Below are 14,789 nucleotides of genomic sequence, written 5' to 3' on the forward strand. Positions count from 1 at the left end.
CTGATAGAAGTCAGATCTCAGGGCTCGTTCATCTCTCCACAGCACGGCAGCTGCCTCGAGACCACAACTCTGCAGAGGAACGAGGATCACACACACACACACACACACACACACACACACACACACTCGTGAAGCTTCTGGTGATGATGTCATGGACAGCAGTTAGCGCTGCATCTGCTGACGAGGAATCTTAAAAAGTTTCACATATGGAACAATTTATGAATCAGAATCTGAGGCTCCTCTTAGGGCAGAGCCAACGAAAAGATGGTACATTCAAATTGTATTCACACACACACACACACACACACACACACACACACACACACACACACACACACACACTTCTGTGGTGAACTTCCTGAGCGCTGCAGGCTCACGCCCACGCTCCTCCAGTATCTGCAGACTTCACAATAAAACGGGTGTCTCAACACATTCCTTCTTTCTCTCACTCCCTCTCACACATCTTCTCTCCATCTCAGGTGTCTCAACACACCTGCAGCTCGTGGGCCACTAGAGGGCGCTGCTGCTCATGCACTGAGCTTCTTTGCAGCGTCTCAAATCCCTCATGAACACATGGCACCGTCTCGCTCAGTTCCCTTTTAAAACGTTGTGTTATTGTGTGGACAAAGTTGTGAAGTGGTAGAAGTACAGACCGGGTTGCACCAGAGTGTGTGTGTTTGTGTGTGTTTGTGTGTTTGTTAGAAGCTTACGATCAACTGTTTCAATACTCAGTGAGTTTATGTGAGTTGAAGTTTGTTTAATTCAGAGCAACACAGATTTTCAGCTCGAACACTTCTTTTTAAAAGAGACATGAAATGCGTGTATTTGATCCTGAAGCTGTGGTAAGTTAGAGAGTCTCTCCTCCAATCAGAGAGCATCACCAGAGAAGACTCAACAAGGTCTCTTTGTTTTTCTCATGATAGTTAAGCTCAGATAAATATCAGTGGACGGCTCCTCTGTGTCATTTTTCCTTTTTCCAGATTGAGATTAGGGATTGAGGATGTTTTACATTTACTGTGAGTTCACTGAAGTTGACTTGAAGAGATGCATTGTGGGTGCATTGTTGTGCATGAATAATCCACGTGAGAGCATTTAGCTCAGCGTAGCCGAGGAGCTGGAGGGACACACTTCATCCAGACCTCATGACCTCTGATCATCTGCAGACTTGGGCTTTTTTCCAGGAAAGTGGAAGCGCTTGACTTCCTCAGCGGTTGTTCACACACGCCGGTAGCTGTGATGTGTGAGCGTGACTCATGGTCGGTAGCAGGTGGACCGGTTGCTGTCGTACGTGTGCAGGAGAGCTGATGATGACTCAGCGCTGCACACGGCAGATCCTCCTCACGCTCTCCACTGATTGGCCCTGAGTGAAGCTCTTCATGCAGTTGAACTCACGCAAACACAAACCAGGTTAAGCTGCCGGTCTGCAGCCGCGCTGCAGCCGGTCTGCAGCCGCGCTGCAGCCGGTCTGCAGCCGCGCTGCAGCCGGTCTGCAGCCGCGCTGCAGCCGGTCTGCAGCCGCGCTGCAGCCGGTCTGCAGCCGCGCTGCAGCCGGTCTGCAGCCGCGCTGCAGCCGGTCTGCAGCCGCGCTGCAGCCGGTCTGCAGCCGCGCTGCAGCCGGTCTGCAGCCGCGCTGCAGCCGGTCTGCAGCCGCGCTGCAGCCGGTCTGCAGCCGCGCTGCAGCCGGTCTGCAGCCGCGCTGCAGCCGGTCTGCAGCCGCGCTGCAGCCGGTCTGCAGCCGCGCTGCAGCCGGTCTGCAGCCGCGCTGCAGCCGGTCTGCAGCCGCGCTGCAGCCGGTCTGCAGCCGCGCTGCAGCGTCCTGAGAGGAACACAGCGCAGTGATGCAGCACCGCGTCACGTCAGGTCCCGCTCTTAACTCTTCATTGCTTTTCTCTGTGAGATGAGGCCAGGATTATTCTTTCATTTCTGCCTCAAACAGCGTGGCTGTGTGTGTGTGTGTGTGTGTGTGTGTGTGTGTGTGTGTGTGTGTGTGTGTGTGTGTGTGTGTGTGCCCCCATGTTGACAGCAGGAAGTGAGTCATGTTTGCCAAAAATACACATCTTTGAAGCCGAGTCAGCCTGCGGGCCGGTAGTATTCCTGCGAAGGCGTGCAGACGCGCGTGGAACCGAGCGCCCGGAGAATATTATCAATTTCATCTGAACGGCAGAAACAACAAATGATGAACATTTGTTTTGGTCTCGGACCTGCAGCTGCAACCGGAGATCAAACTCATCAGGCTGCCTGTCTCTAGGAGCTTTACTTCCAGCGCTTTATATATATATATATATATATATATATATATATATATATATATATATATATGTAAAGTATGTTTTTAAGATACGTATTAATCAGAATTCAGTCATTTTAAGCGTTAAAAAGGGTTTAACATTTGATTAGTTCAGTTAAAGAGGCATAAAGTTGTGTGTGTGTGTGTGTGTGTGTGTGTGTGTGTGTGTGTGTGTGTGTGTGTGTGTGTGTGTGTGTCTGTTTCAGTGAAACAAACCTCAACATCAACAGAAGTCTTCTCATCACTGGACCAATCTGTGTTTAATAAATACTCTAAAACAGAGAGAGAGAGAGAGAGAGAGAGAGAGAGAGAGAGAGAGAGAGAGAGAGAGAGAGAGAGAGAGAGAGAGAGAGAGAGAGAGAGAGAGAGAGAGATAGATAGATAGATGTGTATAGATTGTAAAGGCTCATTTGTGATTCTGGGCAACACAAAATAAACTGACTCTATGTTTTTTTTATCTTTTCATTCAGACTTTATTTCACATTCTGGTTCATAATGTTCTAATTTTGTTCGTGGCCTTCACAGGATAAAAACCTTCAGATGGATTTGGTTCTGGTGTGTAGCTCCGCCCCTAAATGCTTCAGCCCTCCTCCTTTCCTTCCCTCCACCTTCCTCCAGCCCTCCTCCTTTCCTTCCCTCCACCTTCCTCCAGCCCTCCTCCTTTCCTTCCCTCCACCTTCCTCCAGCCCTCCTCCTTTCCTTCCCTCCACCTTCCTCCAGCCCTCCTCCTTTCCTTCCCTCCACCTTCCTTCAGCCCTCCTCCTTTCCTTCCCTCCACCTTCCTCCAGCCCTCCTCCTTTCCTTCCCTTCACCTTCCTCCAGCCCTCCTCCTTTCCTTCCCTCCACCTTCCTCCAGCCTTCCTCCTTTCCTTCCCTCCTCCCTTCCTCCAGCCCTCCTCCTTTCCTTCCCTCCACCTTCCTCCAGCCTCCACCTGTTGCCTGCCATGCTGTCAGCGTGCCCTCCATGCTGGACCAGAGATGAGCTGCTTCCTCTCAGCCTCTTGCTGGTAGTGGGATCCACAGCACCAGGTACGCTTCCTCTTTCCTTCTTCACTACCTCTTTCCTTCTTCACTGCCTCTTTCCTTCTTCACTGCCTCTTTCCTTCTTCACTACCTCTTTCCTTCTTCACTGCCTCTTTCCTTCTTCACTACCTCTTTCCTTCTTCACTACCTCTTTCCTTCTTCACTGCCTCTTTCCTTCTTCACTACCTCTTTCCTTCTTCACTACCTCTTTCCTTCTTCACTGCCTCTTTCCTTCTTCACTACCTCTTTCCTTCTTCATTGCCTCTTTCCTTCTTCACCGCCTCTTTCCTTCTTCACGACCTCTTTCCTTCTTCATTGCCTCTTTCCTTCTTCACCGCCTCTTTCCTTCTTCACGACCTCTTTCCTTCTTCACGACCTCTTTCCTTCTTCATTGCCTCTTTCCTTCTTCACCGCCTCTTTCCTTCTTCACGACCTCTTTCCTTCTTCATTGCCTCTTTCCTTCTTCACTGCCTCTTTCCTTCTTCATTGCCTCTTTCCTTCTTCACGACCTCTTTCCTTCTCCACATTGAGTGATGTCATGACGGAGCTGTGGGTCGCTGTGCGGTAGTTTCCTCTTCAGATTAGATCCAGTGTTTGTCCTCCAGGGGAACAATGAGGGCTCTTATCGCTCGGCCTGTGGGCTCGTCACTGAGATGACGCTTCCTGTGCTGCTGGTGTTAATATTTAATACACATCTCCATACCAGCTGCTGTTAGAGTCACAATAACCTCATGACTCATTCTGTGAGCTCAAACTCTTCCAACATGAACGCTTCACAGTATGTATATATAGTTAATACTCCTCTCATCATCTCTGATCAGAGCTGATAACTTGATGTAAAGCTTCTCAACCGGTGTGGCGTCAACACGTGTGATCATGTCGTTAGTGACGTTGTGGTTTTGGATCTTCTTGGAGGTTTGGTTGCTCTTCAGCTGCAGGAGAAGTCGCTGATTGAGAAGTTGTTGAGTCTCTTCAGCAGATGTCTCCATGAGCTCCATCAGCTCAGCTGCTGAGGTCTGAGAAGAAGCATCGGATGCTCTTTCAAGGCTTTGAAGATGATCGCAGCTTCCACATCTTTTCATATCTCAGCAAGCAGGTTTTCTTTTGACTTTTCTCTTCTCCTGATGTTTGAACGTCCAGAAGGAGTTCCTCCCAGAAGAACACTCACTTTATTAAACATGTGACGTGAAGCTTCAGCTCGTTGTGTCAGACGTAAAGAGGACACGACTGACGCCGTCAGACAGAAGGCAGCTGGGTCGGTTGATCCTGGAGGTCACATGACCGACCTGCGTGCCGGTCAACCTCCACAAAGACAGAGTTTCACTGACTTCCTGTCCAGGAATCTGTCTTCCATCAAGGAGCCCACCTGTTGGCCACTGACATTGATGTGTGTGTGTGTGTGTGTGTGTGTGTGTGTGTGTGACCTGGTGGGATATGTTGAGTCATGGAGGCTGAAGGTCACGACCTCTCCTGTCCTGTGGCCTGTCGGTGGTGCAGCTGCCTCAGTGAAGAGGTCCGGCTCTTCATTTCAGTTCCTTTGTGCCTCGAGCTGTCAGAGCATCTATGGCTTATTCATGAAGTGTAATTAAGCTTTCACTCCTTTGTGCTCCTTAATTATTATGTTTTTTAACTCAACAAAGATAGATCTTCACTTTTATTTTGTGTTTCTTTGCGTAGAAGGTAAAGCGGCTTAAACCCGATGAATCCTCTTCAGACATGAAGCGATATGCGCTGCTATTCATTGATATCAATTCAAAGTTTAACTACAATACAACAAAAAACCATAAAATACACAATCTATTGTTCTGTCCCTGGGTTGAACACAACCATCTGCAGTTGTATTGGGCTTATTTCTGAGGCCGTGGCTATATTAATCCTGGCTTTTCTATTATTAGTTGTGTTTTTTTGCTTCTCCTTTTTAACTGATGCTGCGTGACATTCACCACATAAAAGCTTTTTTGTTTCCTAGAACAGAAAGCATTACAATCCCAGTCTGTGTGTCAATAAACCCATCAAAGGACACACGCACACACCCACAAAGTTGTTTTTAAATTGTTAAATAACGACGTGACGTAACAGCAGTGACACAACGAGCTCGCTGGAAACAAGAGATCTTCTTCTGGTTGTTGAGTCGAGCTCGTAAAGGTTGAGTTGGAGGAGAGATCGATGCAGCACCGAGTGTTTGATCACTGCAGAGTCTTTCCACGGGCAGCGTGCATTGTGTGCGTGTGTGTGTGTGTGTCTGTGTGTGTGTGTGTGTGTGGGTGACCCGTTCAGAGCACTTCCTGTGTGTGTTTGTGTGCACGAAGGTAAACATGCTCTGAGGCGAGGCTCTTTGCTGCCAATGTCCCTGCAAGCTTAAACAGCTGCACACACACACACACACACACACACACACACACACACACACACACACACACACACACACACACACACACACACACACACACACACACTTGAAGTGTCTTTACACTGAGATGATTAACAATATGACCACATGACCTGCTGAGGAGTTGAGAGCAAACCCAGATTTGAAAGCAGACTCCATGTTGTCAAACCAGGGGAGTCTGTCTTTGAAGACAGTGTGTGTGTGTGTGTGTGTGTGTGTGTGTGCGTGTGTGTGCCCTGCCAGCCAGATGTTTTCTGGTCTGTGGATACTAATACTACCTTACAAGGAGGCAGGTGAGCAGAGGGTCACATCTGGATCCATTCACCCTGGAGGTGACGGCCTTCACCTGCAGCAGGAAACACACACACACACACACACACACACACACACACACACACACACACCTCCAGTGTCTGCTTGGTCCAGGTTGTTTCTGTGGGCCGTGGCGCTGCGTTCAGTCAGGACGTGTTGTGTAGCGCTGAGCAGAGAGAAGCACACACTCCTCCCGTCACACACAACGCGAGTGTGACTGTTGATGAAACATGACCCCTAGTGGTCTGACATGGACACTGCACTCTCCAGGAAGGAAGTCCATACAAGGCCTGACTGGTTGTGTGTAGTATGTCGTGTATATTGTCATATATTGTGTATTCTATATTGAACATGTAGTTTTTGGGCACTTTGTTCGCAGTCTCACTTTTGTGACTCTACTTAAATGTTTAAATGTCTGAACTGTATGTTATTTTATTATAAAGATATTAGGATTCTTCATGTTGAAGTCATATAAAATATTTTAACTGGTACAACTATTTCATCATCATATCACCAGATCAAACGCTCCACATCTTTATGGTGCGCTGGTGCACCAAAGTAATTATTAATATAACCCTGATACCTTCTGCATAAAAGTGCACCTTCATGACAGTCTTTTCATTTGTTTCACACAACTGTTTCATAGCACTGTGCACGTCACAATCCACTCTACTGCAACGGAAGGATGAAATTAAGCAAGATAAAATATTAATTAAACATCATCCTGCTCTCCTAAAAAGATAAAACTAGCTTCAGCTTAAAGAAACATGTGAAGTTCATGACCATCAGCTTTCATCCTGAGCTCCTTCAGAAGCAGCTTTAGTGCCGTGTACATTCTCATGTATGGAATTTGGAGCCGGATTCTTCTTCGTACTTCTTTTCAAGCTAGATGTGAAAAGATGAATATAAAGAGAGACCAGAAGACATGAGGAAACAGGAAACAGGAAACAGGAAACAGTGGTCCAGGTAGTGCAGGTAGTGCAGGTGGAAGTGACGACTAATTGTTCAGTTGTTCAACAGAGAAACATCTGGCGTGTGCTGCTGTGCATGTTGGTCCTGTTCATGTGGACTTCATGTGTTCATGTGGACCCACCGCTGAAGGCTGCACGGCGTGTTTGCATGAATTCATGGTTTCATGGCTTCATGGTTTCATGACTTCATGGTTTCATGACTTCATAGCTTCATGACTCATGACTTCATGGTTTCATTGCTTCATGACTTCATGGTTTCATGACTTCATGGTTTCATGGCTTCATGACTTCATGACTTCATGGCTTCATGGCTTCATGGCTTCATGGCTTCATGGCTTCATGACTTCATGACTTCATGACTTCATGGCTTCATGACTTCATGGCTTCATGGCTTCATGGCTTCATGGCTTCATGACTTCATGACTTCATGACTTCATGGCTTCATGACTTTATAGCTTCATGACTTCATGGCTTCATGACTTCATGGTTTCATGGCTTCATGACTTCATGACTTCATGACTTCATGACTTCATGGCTTCATGGCTTCATGACTTCATGACTTCATGGTTTCATTGCTTCATGACTTCATGGTTTCATGACTTCATGGTTTCATGGCTTCATGACTTCATGACTTCATGGCTTCATGGTTTCATGGCTTCATGGCTTCATGACTTCATGACTTCATGGCTTCATGACTTCATGGCTTCATGGCTTCATTGCTTCATGGCTTCATGACTTCATGACTCATGACTTTATAGCTTCATGACTTCATGGTTTCATGGCTTCATGGCTTCATGACTTCATGGCTTCATGGCTTCATGACTTCATGGCTTCATGGCTTCATGGCTTCATGACTTCATGACTTCATGGCTTCATGGCTTCATGACTTCATGGCTTCATGACTTCATGACTTCATGGCTTCATGGCTTCATGACTTCATGACTTCATGGCTTCATGACTTCATGGCTTCATGACTTTATGGTTTTATGGCTTCATGACTTCATGGCTTCATGACTTCATGACTTCATGGCTTCATGGCTTCATGACTCATGACTTTATAGCTTCATGACTTCATGGCTTCATGGCTTCATGGTTTCATGACTTCATAGCTTCATGACTTTATAGCTTCATGACTTCATGGCTTCATGGCTTCATGGTTTCATGACTTCATAGCTTCATGACTTTATAGCTTCATGACTTCATGACTTCATGTCTTCATAGCTTCATGACTTTATAGCTTCATGACTTCATGGCTTCATGGCTTCATAGCTTCATGACTTTATAGCTTCATGACTTCATGGCTTCATGGCTTCATGACTTCATGGCTTCATGTCTTCATGACTCATGACTTCATGACTTTATAGCTTCATGACTTCATGACTTCATGGCTTCATGACTTCATGACTTTATAGCTTCATGGCTTCATGACTTCATGACTTCATGGCTTCATGACTTCATGGCTTCATGACTTTATAGCTTCATGTCTTCATGTCTTCATGACTCATGGCTTCATGACTTTATAGCTTCATGTCTTCATGTCTTCATGACTCATGACTTCATGACTTTATAGCTTCATGTCTTCATGTCTTCATGACTCATGACTTCATGACTTTATAGCTTCATGACTTCATGGCTTCATGGCTTCATGACTTCATGGCTTCATGGTTTCATGGTTTCATTGCTTCATGACTTCATGGTTTCATGGCTTCATGGCTTCATGGCTTCATGGCTTCATGGCTTCATGACTTCATGGCTTCATGACTTCATGGCTTCATGGCTTCATGGCTTCATGACTTCATGGCTTCATGGTCAGCCAGAACATCTGCTGCAACCACGGCCACAAGCCAAAGAGGGAGGGGAAGACTCAGAGAAACAGACCAGTTGAACACCAGCGCACTCGCCTCAAAGGAATAGGAATAGCATCAAAGCAGACAAGAGGAAAACCACAAGGATGAGATTATCCAACCCGAGGAAATACAAGAGTTGAGTAAGAAACAGAGCAGAATTACAAGAAAGAGACCAATGAACTGTGAAACAAGGAGGAGTGATGATGCAGAAATGCACAGGAGAGATCCTCAGTGACTCAGCTCAGGACTATCAAACAACATGAACACAGCGAGTCCAGCTGGGAGGAGCATGAATCAGAGGACACAGAGCTGCAGGACCAGGAGGCCTGAAGACACGTTGAGGAGAAACGGAGACGGAGAGGAAACAGCTGACACAAAGGAGTGCTGACGGTCTGTCAGGAGGCAGCAGGAGGGTGGGACTCGTCCTGAAGGAGAAAGCTTGAATGCTCCTCAGGACTCGTCGTGTCGTTGAGAGGACAGAGCAACCAGCTGACCCTCTGGCTGTTGTTGTTGTTTGTTATTTATTTCTGTTCAGGGTGAAAAGGCAAAACATAAAGAGTTTAAACAAATAGGAGGAGGAGCAAGATGTCTTCTCATAGCTGCTCTTTTCTCTCACACACACACCTGTTGTCCACCTGAAACAACACTGTGTGTGTGTGTGTGTGTGTGTGTGTGTGTGTGTGTGTGTGTGTGTGTGTGTGCAGCAGTCCCTCCCCGGCAGCACCAGTTGTTTCAGGATTTCGGTGAATGTTTATTTTTTAGAATCTGAATCTCAATGACAATATGTACACAATATGTACACGATATGTACACAATATGTACACAATATGTACACGATATGTACACAATATGTACACAATATGTACACAATATGTTCACATTATGTACACGATATGTACACAATATGTACACAATATGTTCACATTATGTACACAATATGTACACAATATGTACACAATATGTTCACATTATGTACACATTATGTACACATTATGTACACATTATGTACACGTGTCCCCTCATCACTGAAAGTACCTTTTGGATGAACGCTAACTAAACTTCAGCATGTTGCACTCATCTGGTAACAGAATGTGAGCAAGTTATATAATAATAACTCTATGCACGTTATTAAATCATATTTTAGTATTTACTTTGTCAAATCAACATGCTGCTATCATGCAGACTGAACGTACTGATGACATCATGACATTGGGGCAAACCGCTTATAGCCACAACAACAGATTAAACTAATCGAGTCACTTAAAAGGTTTGAAGTCAACTCGGTAACCATCTTGTAAATATTAACAACCACACGATGTTTTCTAGTTCCTTCCTTTCCTCTCTGTGTCGTATGATGAAGAGCTTGAGGAAGACAAGATGAGATGTCCCAAAATGGCTGAAGTGGACCATCCCCCCATCTGCTTGTGTGTAATGTGCATTTCATCCTCACGAGGTCGCCAGCGCGGCTGCAGCATGTTTCAGTCAGAGACTCGTGGAGGCAGAGGAACGCTGCTGAGCCTCCAGCTTCACACATTCCTCAGCGACTCTCTCTCCAACTCGTCTGTGTTGTGAGTTCAGCACCTGCTTCCTACTCTGGACCAGCACCAGCAGCGGCCAGCGGGGGGCGGGGCCCCTCGGCAGGGGGCGGGGCCCTTCGGCAGGGGGCGGGGCCTCTCGGCGGGACGCCCATCAGGACAGAAAGGGACCAACACATGACATGGCTGCTCTGTCTGGAGCAGGAGAGTCCAGCGATGATGACTATCAACACAGCGTCTCGTGCTGTTCAGCTAAAGCTTGATGGAAGATACACAATTACACTTTAAAACAAAGTCACGGTGTGTCCCTCTGCGCTGTATTACATGGACGTGACGTCACTAAACCACACACACTTCATAGATGATGACCCACTTGAGCCTTCACATGCATATAGAACACACTCGCTTTGTTCTTTCCAGCTTTGGAAAAGATGTTTTCAGTTTGTGAAGTCTTTACTGCGTCGCTCCTCTCCTGCATGATGCACGGTGCATCCTGCAGCGTGCACGGTGCATCCTGCAGCGTGCACGTGCATCCTGCAGCGTGCACGTGCATCCTGCAGCGGGAGATGCGCTCAGCTCTGCAGTGGGATTCACTGGCAACGCGCTTTGTTTTCCAGAAAGGGATTTATAGTTTATACCGAGGATTTGCTGCAAACATGATTGTGTGATGAACATCAGGATTGTAATGAATATTTATACAGTAAACATACTGCAGCGTGTTGGCAGGATGGTTTTCATCAGTTTGCAACTCACACAACTTTTCTACAATGAATGAGTCCCTAATTCTTTCAAAACATGTTCTGTTATTAATAATTTATCAACATTTAGGTTTGTTGCCTTTTTATTATTTAGTAAGAAAGAGATCTTTGAGAAATGAGAGATCCTGTATTTGTATCCCGGAGCGAGTTGTCTCATTATAACGTCTCAGCAGGAACAAAGCAGTTAAAGAGGGACAGATGGAAAACAATTCAAAGTGCAGCGAGCCGCTCTGCCTGTCTTTCATTAGCTCTAAATATAGAGCAGGACATGCAGAAGTCCAATTTACAACTACAAGGAAATAGAACATTTGGGAGCATTTAATGTCGCAATGCATCGCCCACCGGCACCTGAAGGAACAATGAAAGACAAGCACACACACACACACACACACACACACATGCAGAGCCCCACTAACGCTGCTGGAATGTCCTTGAATGCACATCTTTCCTCAACAAGAGCCGTATCTTCTCCTGAGCCTGACACAGACGTGACATGCCACTCACAACGAGCCTCAGATCATCTGGTAAACACCCAGGAAACATCTGTGCAGGAGGCAGGCGTCAACTCAGGAGAAGTACTTGTGTCCCTTCTGTCTGTTGAAAGAATAAAAACCCATAAAAAGCCCAGGCCCTCAGTCTGGATGGACCGGGTCGGGCAGGAAATGACGTCACAGTCTCAGCAGCAGATCTCCAGACGGCGATAAGGCCGCTCCGCCTGGGAACAGGGACGAGAGAAAGAGAAGTCTTTGTCTTCTCTTTTCCTCTTTCATCAAGACAAGAGTGATTACAGCCCGAAGCCTGCAGGCCGCCACCGCACAGACGGTTCATAATCCTGCCGCTCCGTTTGGGACGCGTCCAAGAGCAGGATATGAATTATCGATGCTCGCACTGCTCCTCTCCCCTTTGTGCTGAATCAAAACAACCTGCGCCGCATGAAGCTCAAGAACCCCGGAGAGCAAACACAGTCCGGTAATGGATCCCAGCAGGCACGCGGGGGTCCAGCGCCCAGAGGGCCGCTTGTGTTTTCCCGTTCCTTAATGAGGATATTAGCGTGTGCGCTCACCGTGAGTCATGCTTCACAACCCGCCGGCCCGCCGGCCTCGGCCTGCATGGGAGGTGCTGGTCTGAAGTAAATCACTGAAGGGGTCCGGCTCTGCGGCCTCGGGGGGCTCCCACCCGCTGGAAAGGAATGAGAGGAGGAGGAGGGAGGACAGAGGGCTGAGGGTCTCATCCTGCTGTGTGTGTGTGTGTGTGTGTGTGTGTGTGTTACTGAAGACATTGCAGTACATGTGCATGTTTATTCGGCTGCTTAATGAAGCCGTGTGGGTGTGTCGCTGCTCGCTTCCGGACTGCGGCCCCGGCTCTCTATCTCTGTGTACATTTCTGCGTCTGGTTCCCTCGGTGCGTACCGACCCGTGTTTATGTCTGCGTCGTGTGAGCGCGTCCTATCACAGCGTCCTATCACAGCGTCCTATCACAGCGTCCTATCACAGCGTCCTATCACAGCGTCCCGTGACTCACGCGCCCGTCTGGTTTCCATGAAGCAGGGATCACGCCTGAGTGTCAGGATGCTTTCATTGCTGCTCGGCAGACCGTCTGGAAGTCCAGACCTCGACGACGAGGGGAAGAAAAGCAGCGCGGCCTACTTTCCCACGAAGAGCCGATACTGTCGACCTCGTCAACGATATCTTACTCTATTGTTATTGGAGATATCGTATTGCCGCATGTGTGGGTGAATAAGTGACGATGAAATGTGAAAGATGTGCGTGATGTCACGTGAAGTCCTCCAGCAACACGTCCTCATCAAACACCTAGTGGCTGATAGAGTTAACTCATTGTTACAGCGTCAGTATTTCTATATGAATCAAATGACTGCAGCTGTTGTTGTGAAAACAAACTCACGGGAGCTTTTTGTCCAAACAGCAAACACACACACAGTCACACACAGCTGAAGCTTCTGATACTTCCTGAGAGCTGAAGGAGAGAAAATGTTGCTCTTGCAGGCAACAGGTTGCCAGACACACAGGCGTAACACAGCGGGACGTCAACAAGCAACTTCTACTAACACGTCAGTGATGTTTACAGCTTGTTTCTGCTGGAAAAGTTCAGATATTTATGTTGGCATTGGACCAAAAACCTTGTATGGTCTGCAGTCACTCACGTGACCTTTAAGTGGACATTAAGTACAGTCTGATGACGGGATAACACACCAGGGATCTTCTAGTGGAAGACGTGTGTGTGAGGACAAAGGAGGCCGAGAAGCCATGATGAGAAGGAGAGATGGAAATGAAGAGAAACCGGAGAACGTGTTCCACATTTCCAAAACCTCTCCTCCATAATCGTGTTGAGCAGTGTGAGGGAGAAGTTATCATGACTTTCTCTCTGTGAAAGAATAACATGTGAGGAATGCTGCAGAGACGCAGCGCTCATATTCCAGCTTCACCTGGACGCATGCACATAAACACACTTATGATGGAGAGAAGTGCTGCTCTCTCTCCTCCTGAACGCACCACGGATTCTACGTCTGGAATTTAAACGAATAAACAGACGGAGGATGAGTCTCTCTCTCTCTCTCTCTCTCTCTCTCTCTCTCTCTCTCTCTCTCTCTCTCTCTCTCTCTCTCTCTCTCTCTCTCTCTCTCTCTCTCTCTCTCAGGCTGAAGTAAACCATCTCTTCTCCAGGAGGAATGTCTCGGTGATGAACCTCGCTCCTTGCAGCAGGTCTTTGGTTTCATGCACGAGACATCTTCCGACTCCAATTCCAGATGTAGAAAGTGGACCAGAGGGTGTAACCCCTGCATTCCTCAGGACTACGCGGACGCACGCCGGCGCCGTGCACAGCACCTCTGCAGGGAAGCGGCCTCTGTTGTCAAAGACTGGACAGGAAGACAATCGCTGAGGAGAGGAAATGAGAGAGCCGGGAGCAGACAGTGGAAGTCTGGGAGGAAGAGGAGAGAGGAGGAAGACTGACTTAGCATTCATAAAGCTCACGGTGATTCAAGTAGAAAGAAAGAGGCCTCGACCGAGGGGCTGCGTCCTGATCTCTGCTGCCGGGGGCAGAGAGGGTGTCTGCAGCGCGTGCACGCTCACACACATGGACGGCGTGTGCACGCTCACACACATGACAGCGTGTGCACGCTCACACACATGACGGAGCGTGTGCACGCTCACACACATGACAGCGTGTGCACGCTCACACACATGACGGAGCGTGTGCACGCTCACACACATGACAGCGTGTGCACGCTCACACACACGACAGCGCGTGCACGCTCACACACATGACGGCGTGTGCACGCTCACACACACGACAGCGCGGGACGTGCACACGCTCACTGAGCGTCTGTGTTACACACACAGCATCGTGCACGTCCACCGAGTGTGTGGCAACTGGCATGCTGTGGTCGCTCCATGAGGCATATTGTGTCTGTGGGTGTGCTGGAGTATGTGATAGAGAGAGAGAGAGAGAGAGAGAGAGAGAGAGAGAGAGAGAGAGAGAGAGAGAGAGAGAGAGAGAGAGCAAAGAAAAGCCTCGAGGGGGGATTTCCTCTGAAAGAGAAAGCTTTTCTCCTCCCCCTCTCAGACTTCTACTCCCTCCCTCTCTCCTCGCTCCCTCCCTCCTCCCTCCTCCCTCCCTCCTCGCTCCCTCCCTCCTCCCCCTCTCCCTC

Source organism: Clinocottus analis, unplaced genomic scaffold (assembly GCF_023055335.1).
Source record: "Clinocottus analis isolate CAN_PGR_092001 unplaced genomic scaffold, fCliAna1.0.p SCAF_3, whole genome shotgun sequence".
In the NCBI taxonomy this organism is placed as follows: domain Eukaryota; kingdom Metazoa; phylum Chordata; class Actinopteri; order Perciformes; family Cottidae; genus Clinocottus; species Clinocottus analis.